Consider the following 20,179-nt stretch of genomic DNA (forward strand, 5'->3'; position numbering starts at 1 on the left):
CGAAAGATTTTTCACCACCTCCAATGGTATGGAATTCTAATACATTTATATTTTATTTAATTACTATTATTATTTAAAATGAATAAAAAATAGAAAAAAATAATAAAATTGATACAATCATCATATTTTTTATCTGCTTATTTGTGGTTAGTTAATTTATTATTATTATTTTAAATTTAAATAAGATATTAATTTTTTTATTTATAATATGTTCATATCTATTTTTGTAGACTTTTTTTTAAAAAAAAAATTAAAGATATTTTATAAAAAAATATATGTTTTTGTATATGAATATAAATTTAAATAATTATTTGTTAAATTAATTAAATATTATTCTCAATGGATATTATTATTATTATTATTGTTATTGTTGTTGTTGTTGTTGTTGTTGTTGTTGACGCCGTTTTTCGTTAACTTAGAAATGAAGAGTGATTAAACGAAATACCAGAATAGACAAACAATAAAAGACATGATTTTTACGTGGTTTAACAGTTAAAATCTGCCTAGTCCACAAGTCGGTGTTATTCAATTTTTGGAATTCTCTCAAAGCTTTTCTGGAAGCAATTTTACAAAGTCTTCCCCATACCAATTTCTCTCTCCACAAATGAATTGTTCCACGCTATTTATAGAGTGGTTTACAAAATATCTCCCCTCACATTTTGGGGAGTTATTATTCAAATCACAAATTAAATATAATTAAATGCATATAATTATACAATACGCGTATAAATCCTATGATATTCGAGATTTTACAACATATTACAACCAATCCCTTATATATAGGGATTTTAAAACAGTAACTATGTTCACACTGGGCTATCGACCTCGAATAATCAAATGCCTCCGAGATCGATCGACCATCACTAGCTCACTACCTAATTCACCTTGGTCTTAACAAGAGATTTTTTCGAGATCACACCTTCCCGAGCTCACAACGCCTGGGCTCGAGTCGTCTTGTCTGAGGGAAAAAATTAAACCAGAAGATTTATACAAGTGCCGAACCCCTGTCATTATAACTTCGAGCTCGTCTTTTCGTACTCCTTTCACTTGCCCACGTCTTTTCGTATCTCAGCTTTTTGCCGCCAATGTTATATTCGTATCCCATCCGTTAGATCAAATTCCAAATCAAGCCAAGGGCCCAGATCAATCCAACCTTTGATATCCTCTAGGGTTTATTAATATGCCCACTTCACCTTCTTCATTTCACTTTCTTTCCATTTTCTAGAGAAAAAACATGAACCAGAGAAAAGAGAAAAACCCAGAACTTTTTTGTGCATGTTTTCTAAACCGAAGAGACAGGATAACCCCAATACTTTCGACTTCGTGAAAGCTTCCCTGCAATTGCTCCTTCAGTCGACAATTTCATCGTACCCACGAACAACATTGTGTAAGTTCACATTCTTCCTTATGTTATTTACGTGCTTCTTCTGTACCGTGAACATATTTACTAGTTTTTCACTATTTTTATAAGGATATTTGACTTATATTAGGCAAACCCATGATTCGAAGTATTGTAATGCAATCAAAATCATAGTTTTAGACCAAAATTTCTTAGTGTAAAAATGCAAAAGTGGGATTTTTCTGATCAGGGAGAGTTCCGTGTAGCATAAGTAATAGAGGTTTTTTATTTAGGGTATTAAATGTACGAATCCCAAAAATATCACCTTTCTGGGTAACTGTCAGCTTTTCCCCTGAAAATTCGGGATCCTTAAAACTGATATCCACTTCCCCCCTCTCTCGTGTGAGTACACACTCGAAGCCTGAACTTTTCAATAGTTCGAGACTCACCTTCGAACTCATCCTGCCTTTGTGATACTTCAGTCTCGATTGAGGTATGTTTGTGATCTCGGACTTTCGAGCTCGAATCACCAAAACTATCTTTTATGTAATTTTCTGCATGCCTGGCCCTCACCCTTTTCTTTGTTGCTAGATGTCGCAGAACTCTAAGAATCGGTGGGGGTCAGAGCCCGCAGTCCCCTATTCTCCATCAAATCCTAGCCCAAAATCACCCTTCACTCTAAACCAACGCCTAATATGCAATCATCGGGAAAGGTACGAACAAGAAGACATCTGAGATCACTTCCGACGCCAGATAGACGAGGTCGAGTAAAAGAAGAGGAAAATACTCCAGGTCGCAATCTACCCAGATCTGGATCCCGAGATCAGACCCATCCCTCTCGATCCGAAACTCAAAGTCACCATCGTTTTCGAGCCTAGTGTTCTTTCATTCTCGCTGATGGGAGATCCTTCGAGCCGCCCTTTTACCTCACAAGCTGTTTCAATTTCGACCTAAGGGAGGAATTCTTTGAGGTAGAACACTACTGGAGCTCATCACATCCACGAGCCAAATATCCAACCTGCTAGCCTACCATGGCTTGAAACTCTCAGGTGCTCTAATGTGTCCTCCTGAGACCTCGAGCGAGCAGAGCTGCTTTGCCCTGAGAGATGGCAATCCTGACAACAAAATCAAGCTCGCCGCATGGAGTCGTGAGCACATGAGGGCAGGGGCTCTGCTCCCCCTGAATTCCTACTTCAATGACTTTCTAGACTTTGTTGGACTCGCTTTCTTCCAATTCCAGACCAACTCTTACAAGGTCCTCTCGGCCCTTAAATCCTTATATCACGAGTTGAGGTGGGAAGGACCCTCACCTCAAGAGATTTTATATCTCTTTTGCCTCAAGGGCAATCCCTCTCGAGCTAGGGGAGGAGACGACTTCTACTACCTCTTGAGCTATCCAAAGGAGAAGAAGCTCTTTGGGGACATGCCCAACCATCCCCCGAATTTCAAGCTCGTGTTCTGGATGAATGGCCTCGTCCCTTCAAAGTTTTACTCATTCCAACGCATTCATAAGTGCTCTTAAGCCTAACCTTCTTTCTTTTTCACCAAATCATAAGGCTCAGAATTCTATTGTTAAACTGTATCTACAGCCAACTACCACCGTCCCACTCCTACTGACCCAATGGTGGAACATAAGGCAGCTTTGTTCCAACTGCCTTATGGACATCTATTGTTGTCGTATCTTCTCCACGAAGAGCGACTTCGAGCTTGTGGCCTTTTGGAGGAAGTTCAGTCAACTGATGACTCAGCCTACCACAAATACTTTTGATGGGATCACGTGCCGCTTCGGACTAACAAGCTTCCTCCCAGGAGGAGGTCTTTGAGCTCGCGGGCTCGCTCCCCAGCAACTCGCTATAATGATCGTCCTGCTTTGGGAAATGAAGCTTAAGACGAAGCTTCACCGAGCTCGGGCAGTGGAGGTAATGTTGTGCTTAGCTCCAAAATGGTCACCTTCCTTACTTAAGCACAAACCCGACACCTTAATCTTTTTCCCCAACCTAGGGATAATTTTTACGTTTGGTCCTGGGTAGATTATAGGATGCATAGGTTCGATAGTTGGCTAGGCCCGTTTCAAACCATGTATAGTCTAAATGAGGTCTGGAACGGGGTCGTCGTTCAATACGGGACCAATATATATAGGGACCTCTCGAGGCTAACCCCTACTTATAGAGAAGGGACTCCCCCAGCATCCTTGGAAGATAGAGTAATTACTTGGTCGTTGAGCTCAAGCTCGATAGAGAGTACCAGTTAGGTTTCTTTTCTCCTTATTTTTGCTTCTTTTAGTGGCTTAGGTTTCTACACTGAACTATAACTTGTGTATTTTGCAGGCGATATGGACTCCGACCTGGACAACGTGCTCAGCCGCCATTCGGGACCCAAGGGAAGTAAACGCCCATGGGCATCTCAAAGAGAGGGGCGCCCCTCCAAAGTCCTAAAGAAATCAGAGGTGACTCCTCCAGCCTCAGATATTCAAGGCTCAAACTAGGTGACCGTCCCTATATCCGAGGTCAGGGTCACTATTGAAGCTGAGCCAGTGGTGCCCGTAGATCCCCTGCCTCCTTCGATCCAAGCTCCCCAACAACCTACTCCAGCCCCAAAGAAACAAATCCCCACCCAGGAACGTCTTCCATCGATCTCGACCCATGTCCTTGAATATGTGGTCGATCAAGCCATGAGATCGCATGGAGTCAGTTTGGGCTCGGAAGTCTTATCCCGATTTGGCCAAAGTCTTAGCAACCTCGGTGCTCCCCAATGGAATTTTTTTACCTCCTGCCACGACACAAATACCATCTTCGACAAGGGCAGCGAGCTTTTTTCCTTGGTAAGTCATTTTACTCTAACGTTTCTTATACAGACTTATCTTGTATGCTTAATAGCTCATATCTATTTTTGTATACAGGTTTTTGCTTCGTTCGTTCAACATAATTTCAAGTTGAACAACGAAGTTTCTGCGAGCCGAGCCTACGCTCAAGAGTCCAAGAACCTTTAGTTAAAGCTTGCTGATGAGCTCAAAGCTGCGACACTAAATATGTCCGAACTCGAATCGAGGCTGGAGGCTGCCTTGGAATCTGCCCAAAAAGTGTCTGACCTCGAGTCAACAATGGCAGTGACTTTGAAAGAATTCAAGGCCAAGAACTCCGAGATCAAGGAGAAGGGCTCCAAAATCAAGGAACTTCAAGAAGTCAACGCCAAACTAAAGGAGGACAAGAAGCCAACCTTCGAGATAATCGAAGGTGAGAAGGCCTGCCTTCTCAAGGAGTTCAAGAAGAAGAAGGATCATGCCATTGTCATGGAAATGTATAATATCTGGGTCAACAATCCCAAGCTTGGCACTAGTTTCTTGGACACCCTCGAGGCTGAGTTTATTGAGAGATGGCAGGCTCACCTCGATGAAGAAGATGCCATGGCTGAGGCTGAAGAGATAGCGGGAGCGTCCGGATCTGCCGAGGGGAATGTGCCTGCTCCGTGAGGGCGAAGTCATGGGCTGTGTCCCATTATTTTTGTAATATTTTATTAGTTTTCTATGTGCCCTTAGGGCAAAGAAAATTTACAGCTCGATCTAGAGCTATTTTTTACTCAACATTTAACCTTTATGCAAATAGTTTTTAGCTCGAAGATTTTTTATGCATTTGATTTTTCTTTTAGCTTCTTGTCTTAATATATGCTTTACATTTATATTTTGGGCATGTTATATTAAATACTTGCTTTATATTTGTTTATTTGTACAAATACATATATTGGATTTATGCTCGAATTCCAATGCACTCATGCACCATTTGTTCGAAATATCCATGTCCGACTTCGTTAATGTCAAGGTCGGTATAATGCTCTGGTTACACCAAGACCTTTACTGTGAACTTTAAATAGTGCTTAACTCGCTAAACGAGTCATTAGGTTATAAACATGCATCTAGATATTATTAATAGGCTAAGGTGAAAAATCTTGATTAAAAGGAATGGATATATTTTATTTAAAACATAAAACTGTACATGGGCCCATAAAAGTGTTTTCAAGTTATTTACAATCCAAAATGGTCATTACAGTGTAAAAATTACAACCCGCCGACCTAAGCGGCAAAATATAGGGTTAACCCCTAGTTCCTCTGAGAAACACCTTGGCCGTGGTGATCAAGCAACCACATATGTACACATTGCCGCCTAAGCTCTCCAATCAAGGCTGGGTGAGCTTTTCTTTCCCTTTACCTACACCACAAAGCACTCGTGAGCCAAGGCTCAACAAGAAAACTTATTACTGCATGTATACAAAATCAATTGATTATTATGATAATCATACTGGGCTTGTATCCAAAATCAGATAAGTGAAGATCAATAAAGATTCCGATAATCATGCTGGGCCTTGCAGCCTAATTAGATAAGTGACTATTAAGTCACACACTGTGCAGGTGACTAATAAGTCAACCTCTAAAGATCTATTCCCTGTATAGATGACTAATAAGTCCATCTCTAAGGTTCTTCTCCTTAAATAGATGGCTAATAAGTCCATCTCTGGGGATCCTCTCCCTAAGCCATGTGACATGTCGGTCACCTTATCCATTTGGCTTTGGCTCTAAGTAACTAGCCTTTAGACTAGACAAGCGCGTTTGTTTTCATTGAACTTAAGATCGGTCAAGCATTTCATGCTTATGATCATAATTCTTATGTCAATTAGATCTAATCTTTTTGGCTTGCGTTAAACACGCTAATACCATTCTTGACTCATAAGTTAATACCATACGACCAATGCTCAGTACTACTGCCGAACTTGACTAATAAGTCACAGCTTCACAATCAATACTAACACCATTGCCGTTTATGACTAATAAGCCAGTACCATTCACAGATATGCAAGACTAGTAAGAATTTACAATGCAATCAATGTCCACATATAGAGCATTCAACATGCCTCATCAATAACCATGCATTTCACACACTAGGTGCAGTTTTCTTACCTCTGGTTCGAGCGTGGAATAATAAAAGAACGACCCTTGAGAACGATTGGTCCTTAAGTCCCTTAGCAGTCACTTAGTCATAACCAAATATAAACTCCCATCAAACCAACCCAAAAATCACAATCAAACATCAACACATCATGTCCACTAGTTTAACCACAAAACCCAAGCTTTAAACCATTTAAAACCTCATCAAATTCCCACTTCTATAATCAAAACTTCAAGCTCAAAACTAACACAAAAACAGAGCAAGGAACCAGAAAAATTGAACTGAAACCTTACCTTAAACTTAGGTTTGAATCCCCTTAAATGGCTGAACATAAGCCTAGAACCTTAAGCTCTAATTTCCTAGCTTGAATCCTCAAACTAAACCTTAAAAATTCAAAGAAAGAAGAAGGAGAATGATGATCGTGAGAGAGGAAGGAAAATGGCTCTATTTTTTCTGCTTTGTTCTCTATTCCACAGCCTTCTAATTTAAATATAGCCTAAGGTCAAAATACCTAAATGCCCTTAGGTCAATCTAATCCTTTTTGAGCCACCCAAGGGCAAAATCGTCATTTCTCAACTATCCCGTTATCATAATTAACGTCCTCCAATTCCAATTATTTCCAATATTCTCAAATACTAATAAATAATATCTCACTACCCTTTTAATTCGTGCTAATGTACTAATCATCAAATTACTCAGAGACTCACCCCGAGCCCGGTAAATAACCCCGTTATGACCAAACTACTAACTTGCATTCAAAGATTGTCTCATGCCGAATAGCTCGAACAAATACACATTGTAATGTGGCCTCATCATAAATTACCAACATGCATGAAAATATACAAATATGCCCTCAATGGGCCAAATTACCAAAATGCCCTAATAATAAAAAAATGACCTACATGCATGAATTTATCATCATATAATAATATAATTCACATAAACATGCATATAATCATTTAATAGCATAATAAATCAATTATGGCCCTCCCAGCCTCCTAATCCAACCATTAAAACTCATTTGGAATTTTGGGGCATTACAACTATCCCCTCCTTACAGAAATTTCGTCATCGAAATTTACCTGAACAGCTCGAGATACTGATTCTGCATATCTGACTCCAGCTCCCTGGTCACTTCCTCGACCTTTTTGTTCCTCCAAAATACCTTAACCCAAGGTATAGTTTTATTCCTGAGGACCTTGTCCTTTCTGTCAAGTATCTGGACTGGCTGTTCCTCATAGGAGAGATCTGCCTCAAGCTCCAGATCTTTGTAACTCAAAACATGAGTCACATCTGATACATACATCCGAAGAGTTGAGATATGAAACACGTTATGCACGACCGACAATGCCGGTAGTAAGGCTAACCTGTAGGCCACCTGACCAATCCTTTCCAGGATCTCAAATGGACCTACATATCTAGGGCTCAACTTGCCCTTCTTCCCAAATCTTCTCACCCGTTTCCATGGTGAGACTCTAAGGAAAACATAGTCTCTTACCTGGAACTCCACGTTCCTGCGTTTGGGATCTGCATAACTTTTCTTTCTACTTTGAGAAGCAAGCATCCGAGCTCTATTCTTCTCAATGGACTCACTGGTCCTCTGAACTACTTCAGGACCCAAGTATCTCCTTTCTCTTGTCTCATCCCAATGAATGGGGGATCTGCATTTCCTACCGTACAACATTTCATTAGGTGCCACCCCAATGGTCGACTGACAGCTGTTGTTGTAGGAAAACTCTATCAAAGGTAGATACTTACTCTAGGACCCGCCAAAGTCCAACAAACATGCTCGCAGCATGTCCACTAATATCTGGATCGTCCTGTCAAATTATCCATCTGTCTGAGGATGATAAGCAGTACTAAACTTCTACTGTGTTCCCATGGCCTTCTGTAGACTTCCCTAGAACTTGGAAGTGAAAGTGGGGTCTCGATCTGACACGATCGACCTCAGTGCTCCATGGAGGCGCACGATCTCTCTCACATAGAGATCTGTGTACTGGTCAACTGCATATGTAGTTATTGACGCCGTTTTTTGTCAACTTAAAAAGTAGAGCAATTAAACAGTAAAATATTGACGCAAATGAATGAAGAAGAAATATAGGGGTTTTTTTACATGGTTCAGCAGTTAACTTTGCCTAGTCCACGAGTCTATGTTATTAAGACTTGGGAGCTTTCTGGAAACTTTTCAGAGAAGAGTTGCCCAGACTTTTCTCTCCAGAAATCAGAAAATCGGTCCCCTACAAATGGTGTTTCCTTCTTTATTTGTAGAGAAGGTTGCAAAATTTATTCCCACATATTTCAGGAAGATATTCTGAAAATTAATTAAGATAATGCTATCTAATGTATTATTTCCTTTATACACGGAAACGTCCCATGAAGATCGGGAACAGATAATAAATTAAATGATATCCCTTAAAAATTGGGATTATACAACAATAAACATGTGCACACGTAACTAATCATCCCAAATGATTCATCAAATCTTCGAGATCAGTAATTAGCATTGCACTTGCCGAGACCATGAGTCAACCACGAGCTCGTCACCTAACTTTGCGCTATGTTCGGAACAAATAGATATTGTCGATGCTTTCACATCCGAGCTAGTACTTCCCAAGCTCATTCCATCTCACCTGGAGAAATCATGGAAAAATATATTCATGTGTCATACCATGACCATTGCGAGGTCAGAGCACGCTCGAGGCTACACATTCTCGAGGTCGTTGTTTACTTCCAAGAGGTTCGACAGTTGAACTGTATGACGACCGTATATGTTTCGAGCTCACACCTGTCGCGCCCAGTTTCTGAGGTCATAACTTCTTATCTCGAAATCTGGGTGTAACATTTTGCCCCCTCAAAAGTATTAGTTCGAATCCCATGAGAAGGAAACTTTTGAACTGCCCTTCTTGGAAACTCTACCATTGATTATATTTGAGTGCAGACACGCGTCAGGTAGGTATTGGAGGATCAGAGTACTTGAGTATCTTTGCACCATGTCCATGTCTTCTCATCTGCCACCTTTTTGCCGCCAATGTCACGCTAATACCCATTAGTTCGATCAAATACCAATCTCGTCCAACGGTCCAGATTTAATTTTCCGTTTGACATTCTCTTGTGGCATATAAATACACCCATCGTCTTCTTCATTTTAGTTTTATGCTTTCAAATTTTCAGAGAAAAGGGAAGAACACAAAACCAGAATTCAAAACTCATTCTACTTTTGTATGTTCTCCAAGCCAAGGAAACGAAACAACACTGGCCTGTTCGAGTTCGTGAAATTGTTCTTGCAACCTCTCCTTTGGTCATTGATTTCTTTGTACCCACCAGCCACACTGTGTAAATATCTATTCTATGTTCATATACATTCTATTTTTCCATGCATGTTTATCGTTGTAGAAGCATTTGATCACCAACTTTTAGTATCAGAATGCTTTAGTCAATGTCGTGTAATTTTTAGGTTATTCTGAGATTATGGATCTCCAATCCTAGATTTTGCATGAATGATGCAAATATGGCTCTTTAATGGGTTGTCTTGATTTTGAATATCATATTGTGTAGACCAAGAAATGGGGTATAATATTAGGGTTTATAAATTGCACGTTTCCCAAAAATAAGACTTTTCGAGTAACTGCCAACTTTTATCCCTAAAAATCCAGGATCTTTTCAAAATAAATCCAATTTCCCCCTTTTTCGTCAAATACACGCTCAGGGCTCGATTCTTTTGATAGCTCAAGTTCCTTCCAAACCTGATCTTGTTCTTTTAATCGAGCTTACCCGATGGTCTTGAGCATTCGAGCTCAGACCATTTCGATTTTTATTCTTAATCTCTTGTTCGTCTTGCCCTCACCTTTTTTCTTTCTTGCTAGATGTTGCAAAATTTGGAAAAGCGGTGGGGGTCAAAACTCGCGATTCCTTACTCACTGGAAACTCCAAGCCCGGAGTCACCTTTTACTTAGAATCAGTGCTTGATTCGAGAGCACGAACTAAGGTGTGAGCAAGAGGACACCCGAGCTTACTTTCGACGCCAGATCAACGAGGTCGAAGATTGAAAAAGGAAGAGACTTAGGGTCGCCATCTACCCAAATCTAGACCCCGAGCCTAGACCAATCCTCCTGGACTCTACCCTTAAAGTGACGGTAGCCTTCAATCCAGGCGAACTTATATTTTCACTGATGGGGGAGCCAGCAAATCAACCGTCCACCTCGCAGCCAACCACTATTCCTACCTCGAGGGGAGAATTCTTCGAGGCCGAGAATTATTGGAGCTCGGTCTCTTCATTGGGGCAGATAACAAACATCTTAGCTCGACATGGCCTGGGATTATCAGGCTCATTAAGGTGTCGAGCTTCGACCCCCACTGAGCATAGCTGTTGTGCTCTGGGAGATGGCGATCCCGACAGTGAGCTAAAGCTCGCGGCTTGGAGCCATGAGCATATGAGGGCAGGGGCCTTATTACCCTTAAAGTCCTTTTTTAAGGGCTTTTTGAATTACGTTGGGCTCGCACCTTTTCAACTCCAAACCAACTCGTACAGGGTTTTGTCAGCCCTGAGGTCGCTTTACCACGAGCTAAAGTGGGAAGGACCTTCACCAAAAGAGATTTTGTATCTCTTCTGCTTGAAAAGCAATCCTTCCCAAGCTTGGGGAGGAGATGGCTTCTACTATCTCTCGAGCTATCCTCGTGAGAAGAAAATCTTCGAGAACCTACCGAACCATCCTCCCAACTTCAAGGTGGCGTTCTTTTGGACGGACGACTTGGCTCCCTCCAGACATTATTCGTTCAGGCGAATCCGTAAGTATACGATCTTTTTTCTTTTTATGCTCAAATTTTTGCTTAGGCTCGAACCATTCATAATACATTCACTTCTTCAGCCAACTATCATCGCCCTACTCCCACTGATGAGATGAAGGAGCATAAGGAGACTTTGCTTCAACTCCCTTATGGTAGGCGCTCCCTGTCTTATCTTCTTCATGAAGATAAGCTTCAGGCCTGTGGTCTCCTAGAGAAGGATCAGTCCACAGACGATAGAGACTACAAGAAGTACACTAAGTGGGAGTTTGTGCCTCTTCCAACCGGCAGCCTTCCCCCGAAGCAAAGCTCTAAGGCACGATCCCCAGCTCGCCGTCCTAGGAGTCTGTGCTCGGGGAACGTGGCCAATGATGAAGCTTCGAGCTCGAGTGACAGAGGTACAATCATCCTTAGTTCGACTTTATGGTCTTCTTCGTTACTTAAGCATAAACCCGACACCCTAATCTTTTGCCCAGATGATAGGGACAATTTTAATGTATGGTCCTAGGTAGATGAGAGGGTCCATAGGTTTGATAGCTGGTTAGAAAAGTACGATACTATGTATAGTCTGAACGAGGTCTGGGATGGAATAGCCGTCCAATACGAGACGAATGATTAAATGGAGCTTTTGAGGTTGACTTCCACATATAGGGAAGGGACTCCCCCTGCCTCTTCTGAAGATGGGGTAATTACGTGGTCGCCGAGCACGAGCTCGGGTAAGAGTTCCAGTTAAGTTCCTCGTTACTTGTCCTTTTATTCCTTGACTATTTGCATTATGCTAACTTTTGTGTCTTGAAATTTCCTATAATGTGGTGACTGTGCAGGTACTATGGATTCTGATCTCAAGACCGTGCTCACCAGGGGTGCGGGGGCTAAGAAGAGTAAGCGCCTGAGAGCCTCGCAGAAGTCTGATCGTCCTGCTAAGGTCTCTAAGAGGATCGAGAAGACTCCTCCTCCCCCAACTCCCATTGTTGCGAACCCGGCCGCGGATCCCGCCTCCCAAGTCGATGCTTCCACCATAGATGCTCCTCCTCCACCTCCTACCGTCAAGATCCTCCTCACGCTCGGCCCTCCTCCGAAGAAACCATCGTCCAAAGGGCGTCTGTTGTCAATTTCTACTCATGTTGATGAGTATGTTGTTGACAATGCTGTCAGGACTCATGGGGCTACACTTGGCTTGGACGTCGTGTCTCGGGTAGGCCAGAGCATTAGTAGCTTTGAGGCTCCTCAGTGGCAGTTTTTGACAAGAGTGTCGAGCTTGCTGCTGCGGTAACTTCTCTCACCTTATTATTCGTTGTTGTTGTGCTTAGTGTATGTTCTAACTTAATTTGTTTGTGTGACAGTCTCTTACTGCATTTGCTCAGCTCAATTACAAGCTGAACAATGAGGTCCACTCGAGCATGTCATATGCTCAAGAGACGAAGGATCTCCAGCTTAAGCTCGCAGACGAGTTTAAGGCCGCAAAATCAAAACTGGAGGCTGAGGCCGAGCAAATGAAGTCCAAGATAGCAGAGCTCTAGAAGCTGAATGCCAGGCTTGAAGAGCTTGAGAAGATCAATGCCAAGCTTGAGGAGGAGAAAAAGGCCACCTCTGAGATAATGGAGGGCGAAAAGACTTATCTTCTCGAAGAGTTCAAGGAGAGGAAGGACCGAGCAGTTGATCTAGCCATGTACAGGATCTGGGCCAGCAACGTTGATCTCGATACCAGCTTCCTAGGCTCTTTTGAGGAGGAGCTGGTGGGCAAATGGCAAGCTCGGCTTGAAGCGGAGGAGGCTGCTCGGGAGGATGCAGTAAAGGCCAAGGAGGATGGTGAGAAGGATAAGGAGGATGCCGAGAAGGCTAAGGGGGGCGCTCCTTCCTCCTGAATCTCGATCCTAGTCTGCGTCCCTTTGAGACTTTTTGTAATAGTTTTTATTTCTTGCTTTTTATGCCTTTGGGGCTAAGACAATTTATAGCTTGTTTTCTTTTGATATTCACAATACCATATTTGACTTTACTTTAATATTTTTACTTTACATCTCTTAATCAAAATATTTTAAGCAATTTTCATTAAAAGTTTGTCCTTATGTCTGTTTATTCATACAAACATGCGATGGATTTTAGCTCGGGTTTCTACACATTTTCGCGTAGTTTGCTCGATATATCCGTGTCCGATCTCGTTATTATTCAAGGTCGGAACTTACTTTTACCATGCAATCGAAAGTACTTATATGGCGTGCAAGATGGGTAGTTTAGTTATATCCTGCGTTTCTAGTTACTTTTCCTCGTCCTCGGGTAGCTCCCCAAAGTTATGAGGTCGAAACTATCTTGTTGCAAGGTATTCCAGCCTCGATCTCGACTTAACTTGAAGTGGGTTTATTTATATCCCACCTGCGTCGATCAATTTTAGCTAGTTTGTTCCAAACCTATTTAGGTCGTGTTCTTGGTTCGTAATCCATACATTTATATATTTTCGATCTAGTTATATCTAGATCGTACTGGTTTGTGCATCCAGTTGTATCCAGACACTTTTTTAATATTTTGGTTATGCCCAAATTATCTTGGCTCGTGCATTTGGTTACATCAAAACCCTTTTACTTTTAATATCCAAATTATTTTAGCTCACGCATTTGGTTATACCCAAACACTTTGCTTTTAACAATTTGGTTATTTTAGCTTGCGCATTTGGTTACATCCAAACACTTTACTTTTAATAATCTGCTTATGTTATGTCCAAATTATTTTGGCTCGCACATTTGGTTATATCCAAACACTTTGTTATTTTCGTGTATGCTATTTTATATTTTTTCAAGCATACGATATATACCACTAATGCCCCCTTAATATCCTATGGGTGTGACCATAGGTTATTATATCATGAGAGTTTGCAAAAAATATAGCATATTGAAACGAAAATGAACTTTATTCAGAATTGAACAATTTTGTCAATCAGAAGCGTAGTAAAGATAAACAAGCACGGTTACAGGTGACATCATTCCTACACTATTGATAGTAAGGTCGTAGATGTTCGCCATTCCATGCTCGTGGTACTAATTCCTCGTTTGATCTTGCCAATTTGTATACTCCAGGTCGGATAACTGATTCGATTTGATAAGGCCCTTCCCAATTAGGCCTGAGCATGCCAGCGAATGGGTCCCGCATGGCTAGGAACACACGCCTCAACACCAAGTCTCCCAATCCGAATCTCCTATCCTGAACCTTTTTATTAAAATATTGAGTAGCTTGCTGCTGATATGCTGCATTTTTTAGCTGAGCCTCGTCCCGTCTTTCTTCAATTAGGTCCAGACTTACTTCGAGCTGGGATTGGTTCGAGGTTTGGTCAAAAGCATGGCTACGAATAATGGGTACTTTGACCTCGATTGGTAGCATAGCCTCACATCAATATGCCAGAGAAAATGGGGTATGTCCTATTGAAGTGCGAGCTGTGGTTCGATATCCCCACAAAACTTGTGGTAACTCCTCGGGCCACTTTCCTTTAGCTTCTTCCAATTTCTTCTTCATAGAACTCTTCAGGGTTTATTCATAGCTTTGACTTGGCCATTCGCTTGGGGATGAGCCACATAGGAAAAACTCTTTATTATCCCATTTTTCTCACAAAAATTGGTGAATAGTTCACTATCAAACTGAGTACCATTATCTGATACTATTTTCCTTGGCATTCCATATCGGTAGATTATATTTTTTACCACAAAGTCTAAAACTTTCTTTGTGGTAATTGTTACTAAAGGTTCGACCTCGGTCCACTTTGTAAAATAATCTACCGCGACTACTGCGTACTTAACTCCTCCTTTGCCAGTTGGCAATGAGCCTATGAGGTCAATTCCCCATACCGCAAATGGCCATGGGGAGGTCATCATAGTTAGCTCGGAAGGTGGTGCTCATGGGATTGTAGCGAATCGTTGACACTTGTCGCATTTCTTGATGTAATCAAATGTGTCTGCTTTGATAATGGGCCAGAAGTATCCTTGGCATATAATTTTCTTTGATAAGCTATGCCCCCCAGTGTGGTCCCCACATAATCCCTCATGTATCTCTTCTAGGATCTTTTTGGCCTCGGGTGGAGTCACACATCGAAGTAGTGGCATAGAGTATCCTCTCCGATATAGCCTTCCTTCCACAATAGTGTATCTGGGGATCTGATACATCAATTTTCGAGCCTTGTTCTATTTTGCTGGGAGAATGCCGGTTTCAATGTACTCAACTATTGGGGTCATTCAGGTTGACTCGGAGTTGATCATGCAGACATCTTCCTGTTCTGGCTCGCTAATACTGGGTGTCAATAGATGCTCGATTGGCACAACATTCAGCTCGTCGACCTCAGTGGATGTGGCGAGTCTGGCTAGGGCGTCCGCATTCGAATTTTGTTCTCGGGGAACCTACTCTATTGTGTAGAACTCGAAATGTTCGAGTGCTATTTTTTCTTTTTCTAAATATGCAACCATTTTTGTTCCGCGAGCCTAGTATTCCCCTAAAATTTGGTTGACCACCAACTGTGAGTCACTATAGCAGTGTATCGCTTTAGCCTTGAGTTCTTTGGCTATTCGAAGTCCTGCCAATAGAGCTTCATATTCAGCATCATTGTTAGATGCTTTGAGGTCAAATCTCAAGGTGGAGTGAAATTGGATTCCAGTTGGAGTGATCAATATGAATCCTACCCCCGATCCATTTTCGTTGGAAGACCCATCGACATAAATTTTCCACAGCTCGCGAGCTAGGGTTATAACTTCGTCGTCAATCATTCCAGTACATTCTACTATGAAGTCTGCCATGGCCTGTCTTCTTATGGTTGTCCTCGGGTGATAAGTGATCTTGAATTGTCCGAGCTCAACAACCCATTTTAATAATTGACCCAAGGCTTCTGGCTTTGATAAGACTTGTTGTAGTGGTTGGTCAGTCAGTACATGGATGGGGTGTGCTTGAAAATAAGGTCACAGCTTTCGAGATGAGTGAATTAGACTGAGAGACAATTTCTCCATTAAGGGGTATCTCAATTCTGCCCCCAGTAACCTTTGATGACATAGTATATTGGCTTTTGTACCTTCTGGTCTTCTCGGACGAGTACGGCGCTGATGGCGTGCTCATTTGTAGCGAGATATAGGTACAAAACTTCTCTTGTGATAGGTTTCGACAAGATAGGAGGCTCCACGAGGTGCTTCTTGAGCTCCTGAAATGCTAGCTCGCATTCCTCTGTCCACTCGAATTTTTTGCCCCTTCTCAATAGGTTGAAAAATGGAAGGCAGCGGTCTGTAGATTTTGAGATAAACCTACTTAACGCCGCCATCAGTCTAGTCAAACTCTGGACATCTTTATGCTTCCGAGGTGAGGGCATGTCAATTAACACCTAGATCTTGTCGGGATTTGCCTCTATTCCTTGTGCGTTCACAATGAAACCTAGGAACTTCCCCGACAATACTCCAAAAGAGCAGTTTTGGGGGTTGGGTTTCATGTTGTACTTTCGTAGCATGACAAAGCATTATTCAAGGCCGTCCACATGGTAATTGTTATGTTTAGATTTGACCAACATAAACTTCCATGTTATTACCTATATGTTCGGAGAACATCATGTTTACGAGTCGTTGGTACGTGGCTCCATCATTCTTGAGCTCGAACGGCATGACGTTGTAGCAGTACAACCCTTTATCTGTCACAAAACTCGTATGCTCTTGGTCTGGGGCATGCATGGTAATCTGGTTATATCCAAAATAAGCATCCATGAACGCATAAGTCCATGTCCGGTTGTGGCATCTACGAACTAGTCGATCCAAGGTAGGGGAAAGCAGTCCTTAGGACATGCTTTATTGAGGTTTGAGTAGTCGATACAAGTTCGCCATGTTCCGTTAGGTTTTGGAACTAGGACTGGGTTGGCGACCAAATCAGGGTAGAAGGTGTCTCGTATGAATTGATTCGCCTTTAACCTATTGACCTCTTCCTTTAGGGCTTTCTTCCTATCATCATCCATAAGTCTTCATTTCTGTTGCTTCAGGGGGAAGCTCTTATCAATGTTGAGGGCATGGCTTATCACATTTGAGCTTATCCCCACCATGTCCGAATGTGACCATGCGAAGACATCCTGGTTCTTTTCTCAGGAAGCAGATTAATTGCTACTTTGTTTCTGACAGGTTTTTCCCTACCTTCACAGTTTTCGAGGGATCGACCTCTTCGAGCTTGATTTCTTCGAGATTTTCTAGCGGCTCGAGATCAACCATTTCTTCTACTCTTGGATCGATCTCTTCATCTATTTCAAAGACTGTCCCATTCTTATTCTGAATTACAACAAGTGTTTGTGCACTTTTCTGCTTCTTTCCTCTATAAATCTCGTGCCAAGGGACGTCGACGACAATTGTTATTCTTGGCAGGTGGTGTTGCTGCTGCCCTCTGGCTGGTGGAAGCTTGATTGGGGTTCTGGTTTTTTACATATTTCCTGAAATATCCTCTCGAGATCAATCCTTCGATATCATCTTTTAATTGTCTACATTCATCGGTTGTATGTCCAATATTTCTATGGAATCTACAGTACTTGTTGGAGTCTCTTTTCACTTTTTGATGTCTCATGGGGTAAGGCCATCTGAAAGGGACCTAGTTCTCATTATCCAGGTAGATATTCTCCTGAGACTCATTAAGCTCGGTATACACCTTGTATATGGAGAAATATCTTTCCCCTTTCTTCTTTTTTCCCCCTTATCCCTCGGAATTATTCCCTTCATTCTTCTTTCTTTTAGAAGGGTTCTCCCCAGAGGGTTTTAAGGACATAGGATCTGCCGATGTCGAGGCAGAGTTTGTGTTTGTTGTTGTAGTTATGGGCTAAGAGGGCATATTCAATGCTGACCTCGCCTTTTCTACATTAACGAACCTCTAAGCTCGTCGATTGAACTCGGTTAGGGACCTTACGGTCTTCCTCTGCATATCCTCCTAGAGAGGACTTCCAGGCATTTCTCCTACTCGGAAAACTATTAAATGGCCACTGTCGTCGACGTCACAAGCTCGGGCAACTTACAAATTAAATCTCGTGAGGTAACTTTTCAGTGATTCATTCGGTTGTTGTCGAACATTGGTCAAGGCAGATGCCTTGGGCCTAATGCCAACCGTGGTCTTGAACTGTTTCTTGAAATCTCTTGATAATTGATCCCAAGAAGCAATTGAATGTCTCTTATACTTCTCAAACAAGTTCTTCGCTGGTCTCGTGAGCGAGGCTGGGAACAGCATGCATCTGAGCTCGTAGCCCACATTACTGGCTCGCATGATTGTGTTGAACGTGCTTAAATGACTATCCGGATTCGAATTCCCATCAAATGGTGGGACATGAGGAATTTTGAATCCTTAAGGAAACAAGGTGAAAGAAATATGCGGGGCAAAGGGCTCGAGTTCTTCATCAAAGTCTTCGTCCTGTTCCCTACCTCGTTCGTTTTGTAAGAGCCTGAATGCTCTTTCCAACTATTCAATCCTTTCTTGGATTGGATCTACGGGGGGTCTAACTTGAATAAGTGGGAACTTGTTATTGTTGATTACAACTCCAGTTTCGCGCCTCGGCGCAGGGTTCTTGCGCCCATTGAGATGATCCCTCAAATCTAGATTCAATGGATTATCATTCCCCCGATTATGGTTCAAATGTTCTCGTAAATCTGGGTGATTTCTTTGATTCTCAGTGTTTCTACGTTCCTGGTCATATATACTGATTGATCTAGTGTCTCTTGAGCCTTCACTGACATGGCTTGTTGTATGGTTGTTTCGAGACGGTTTTCTTGCCGGTTGCGTCATCTCAATAGTGTGAGACCGAGACATTTGGCTTCTCGTTGGTTGGGGACCCCTATGCTCCCTAGCAGTCTCCCCATCTCCACGCCTTCGCCCAGCTCGCCTTTCCCTATCACCATGAGTCGGTTGCGTGTTCCTCCTAGTTGGTGAGGGATACATTAACAGCGATGGTGGGTGCCTTATTGGTGATGGTGCTGCCATCCATTACGGGGCCTAGAAGGCCCTAAGTTTTCTTGATCAAGCTCTGCAACATTCTGTGCATTACTAGGATTTTGGGTCTGAGCTTCAGAGGGGGCTCGATTATTCCCTACTCCGACTGGTGCCTTCGCAGTTGGGTTGGCAGGACCTCCAGCCCGGTTACTTCTCTAGTGCCTCGGTGGAGTAGGTTGTTCTACTGGCAGCGGAGGTTGCTCCGCTCTTCGGGTGGCAGCATTTTTGCGTGGCCGCTCTCGAAGCCTACGTGGTGGAACATGAACGTCCCGTGGAGGTGGAGCCTGATCTTTTGGCAGAGGTGGGGCCTGAGCCGTCTGCGCCTCCGCAGCTAATTTGGCTTGGTCCTCGTTATGTTTCTTGGCCTCTGCCAACTACTTAAGCAGTTAACAATTTTCAAGCTCCACTATCGGGACATATCATTCAAGATTGTAGTACATGTCCTTGTCGTCCCTGAGGGCTGGTGGTCCCCGAGAGTCGGATGATCCACTCCTCTCATCAGAGCCCGAATTCACCATAGGCTGCTTTCCAGGGCATCGGGGGTAATCAGATTCATCTAAAATTTCCTCCTCGGGAACATTGGGATCATTTGCTGTCATTCTTGATTCGAGAGGCTCTCTGACTGAACAGATTCACACATGTACCGTTTAGCGGCTCTCAATGAAAGCACCAAACTGTTGACGTCGTTTTTTGTCAACTTAAAAAGTAGAGCAATTAAACATTAAAATATTGGTGCAAATGAATGAAGAAGAAATCTAGGGTGTTTTTTACGTGGTTCAGCAGTTACCTCTGCCTAGTCCACGAGTCTATTTTATTAAGACTTGGGAGTTTTCAAGAAACTTTTCATAGAAGAGTTGCCCAGAGTTTTCTCTCCAGAAATCAGAAAATTGGTCCCCTACAAATGGTGTTTCCTTCTCTATTTATAGAGAAGGTTGCAAAATTCATTCCCACATATTTCGGGAAGATATTCTGCAAATTAATTAAGATAATGCTATTTAATGCATTATTTCCTTTAAACACGGAAACGTCCCATGAAGATCGGGAACGGATAATAGATTAAATGATATCCCTTAAAAATTGGGATTATACAACAATAAACATGTTCACACGTAACTGATCATCCCAAATGATTCATCAAATCTTCGAGATCAGTAATTAGCAT

The sequence above is a fragment of the Humulus lupulus genome, chromosome 4 (genome assembly GCF_963169125.1).
Source record: "Humulus lupulus chromosome 4, drHumLupu1.1, whole genome shotgun sequence".
NCBI classification, from domain to species: domain Eukaryota; kingdom Viridiplantae; phylum Streptophyta; class Magnoliopsida; order Rosales; family Cannabaceae; genus Humulus; species Humulus lupulus.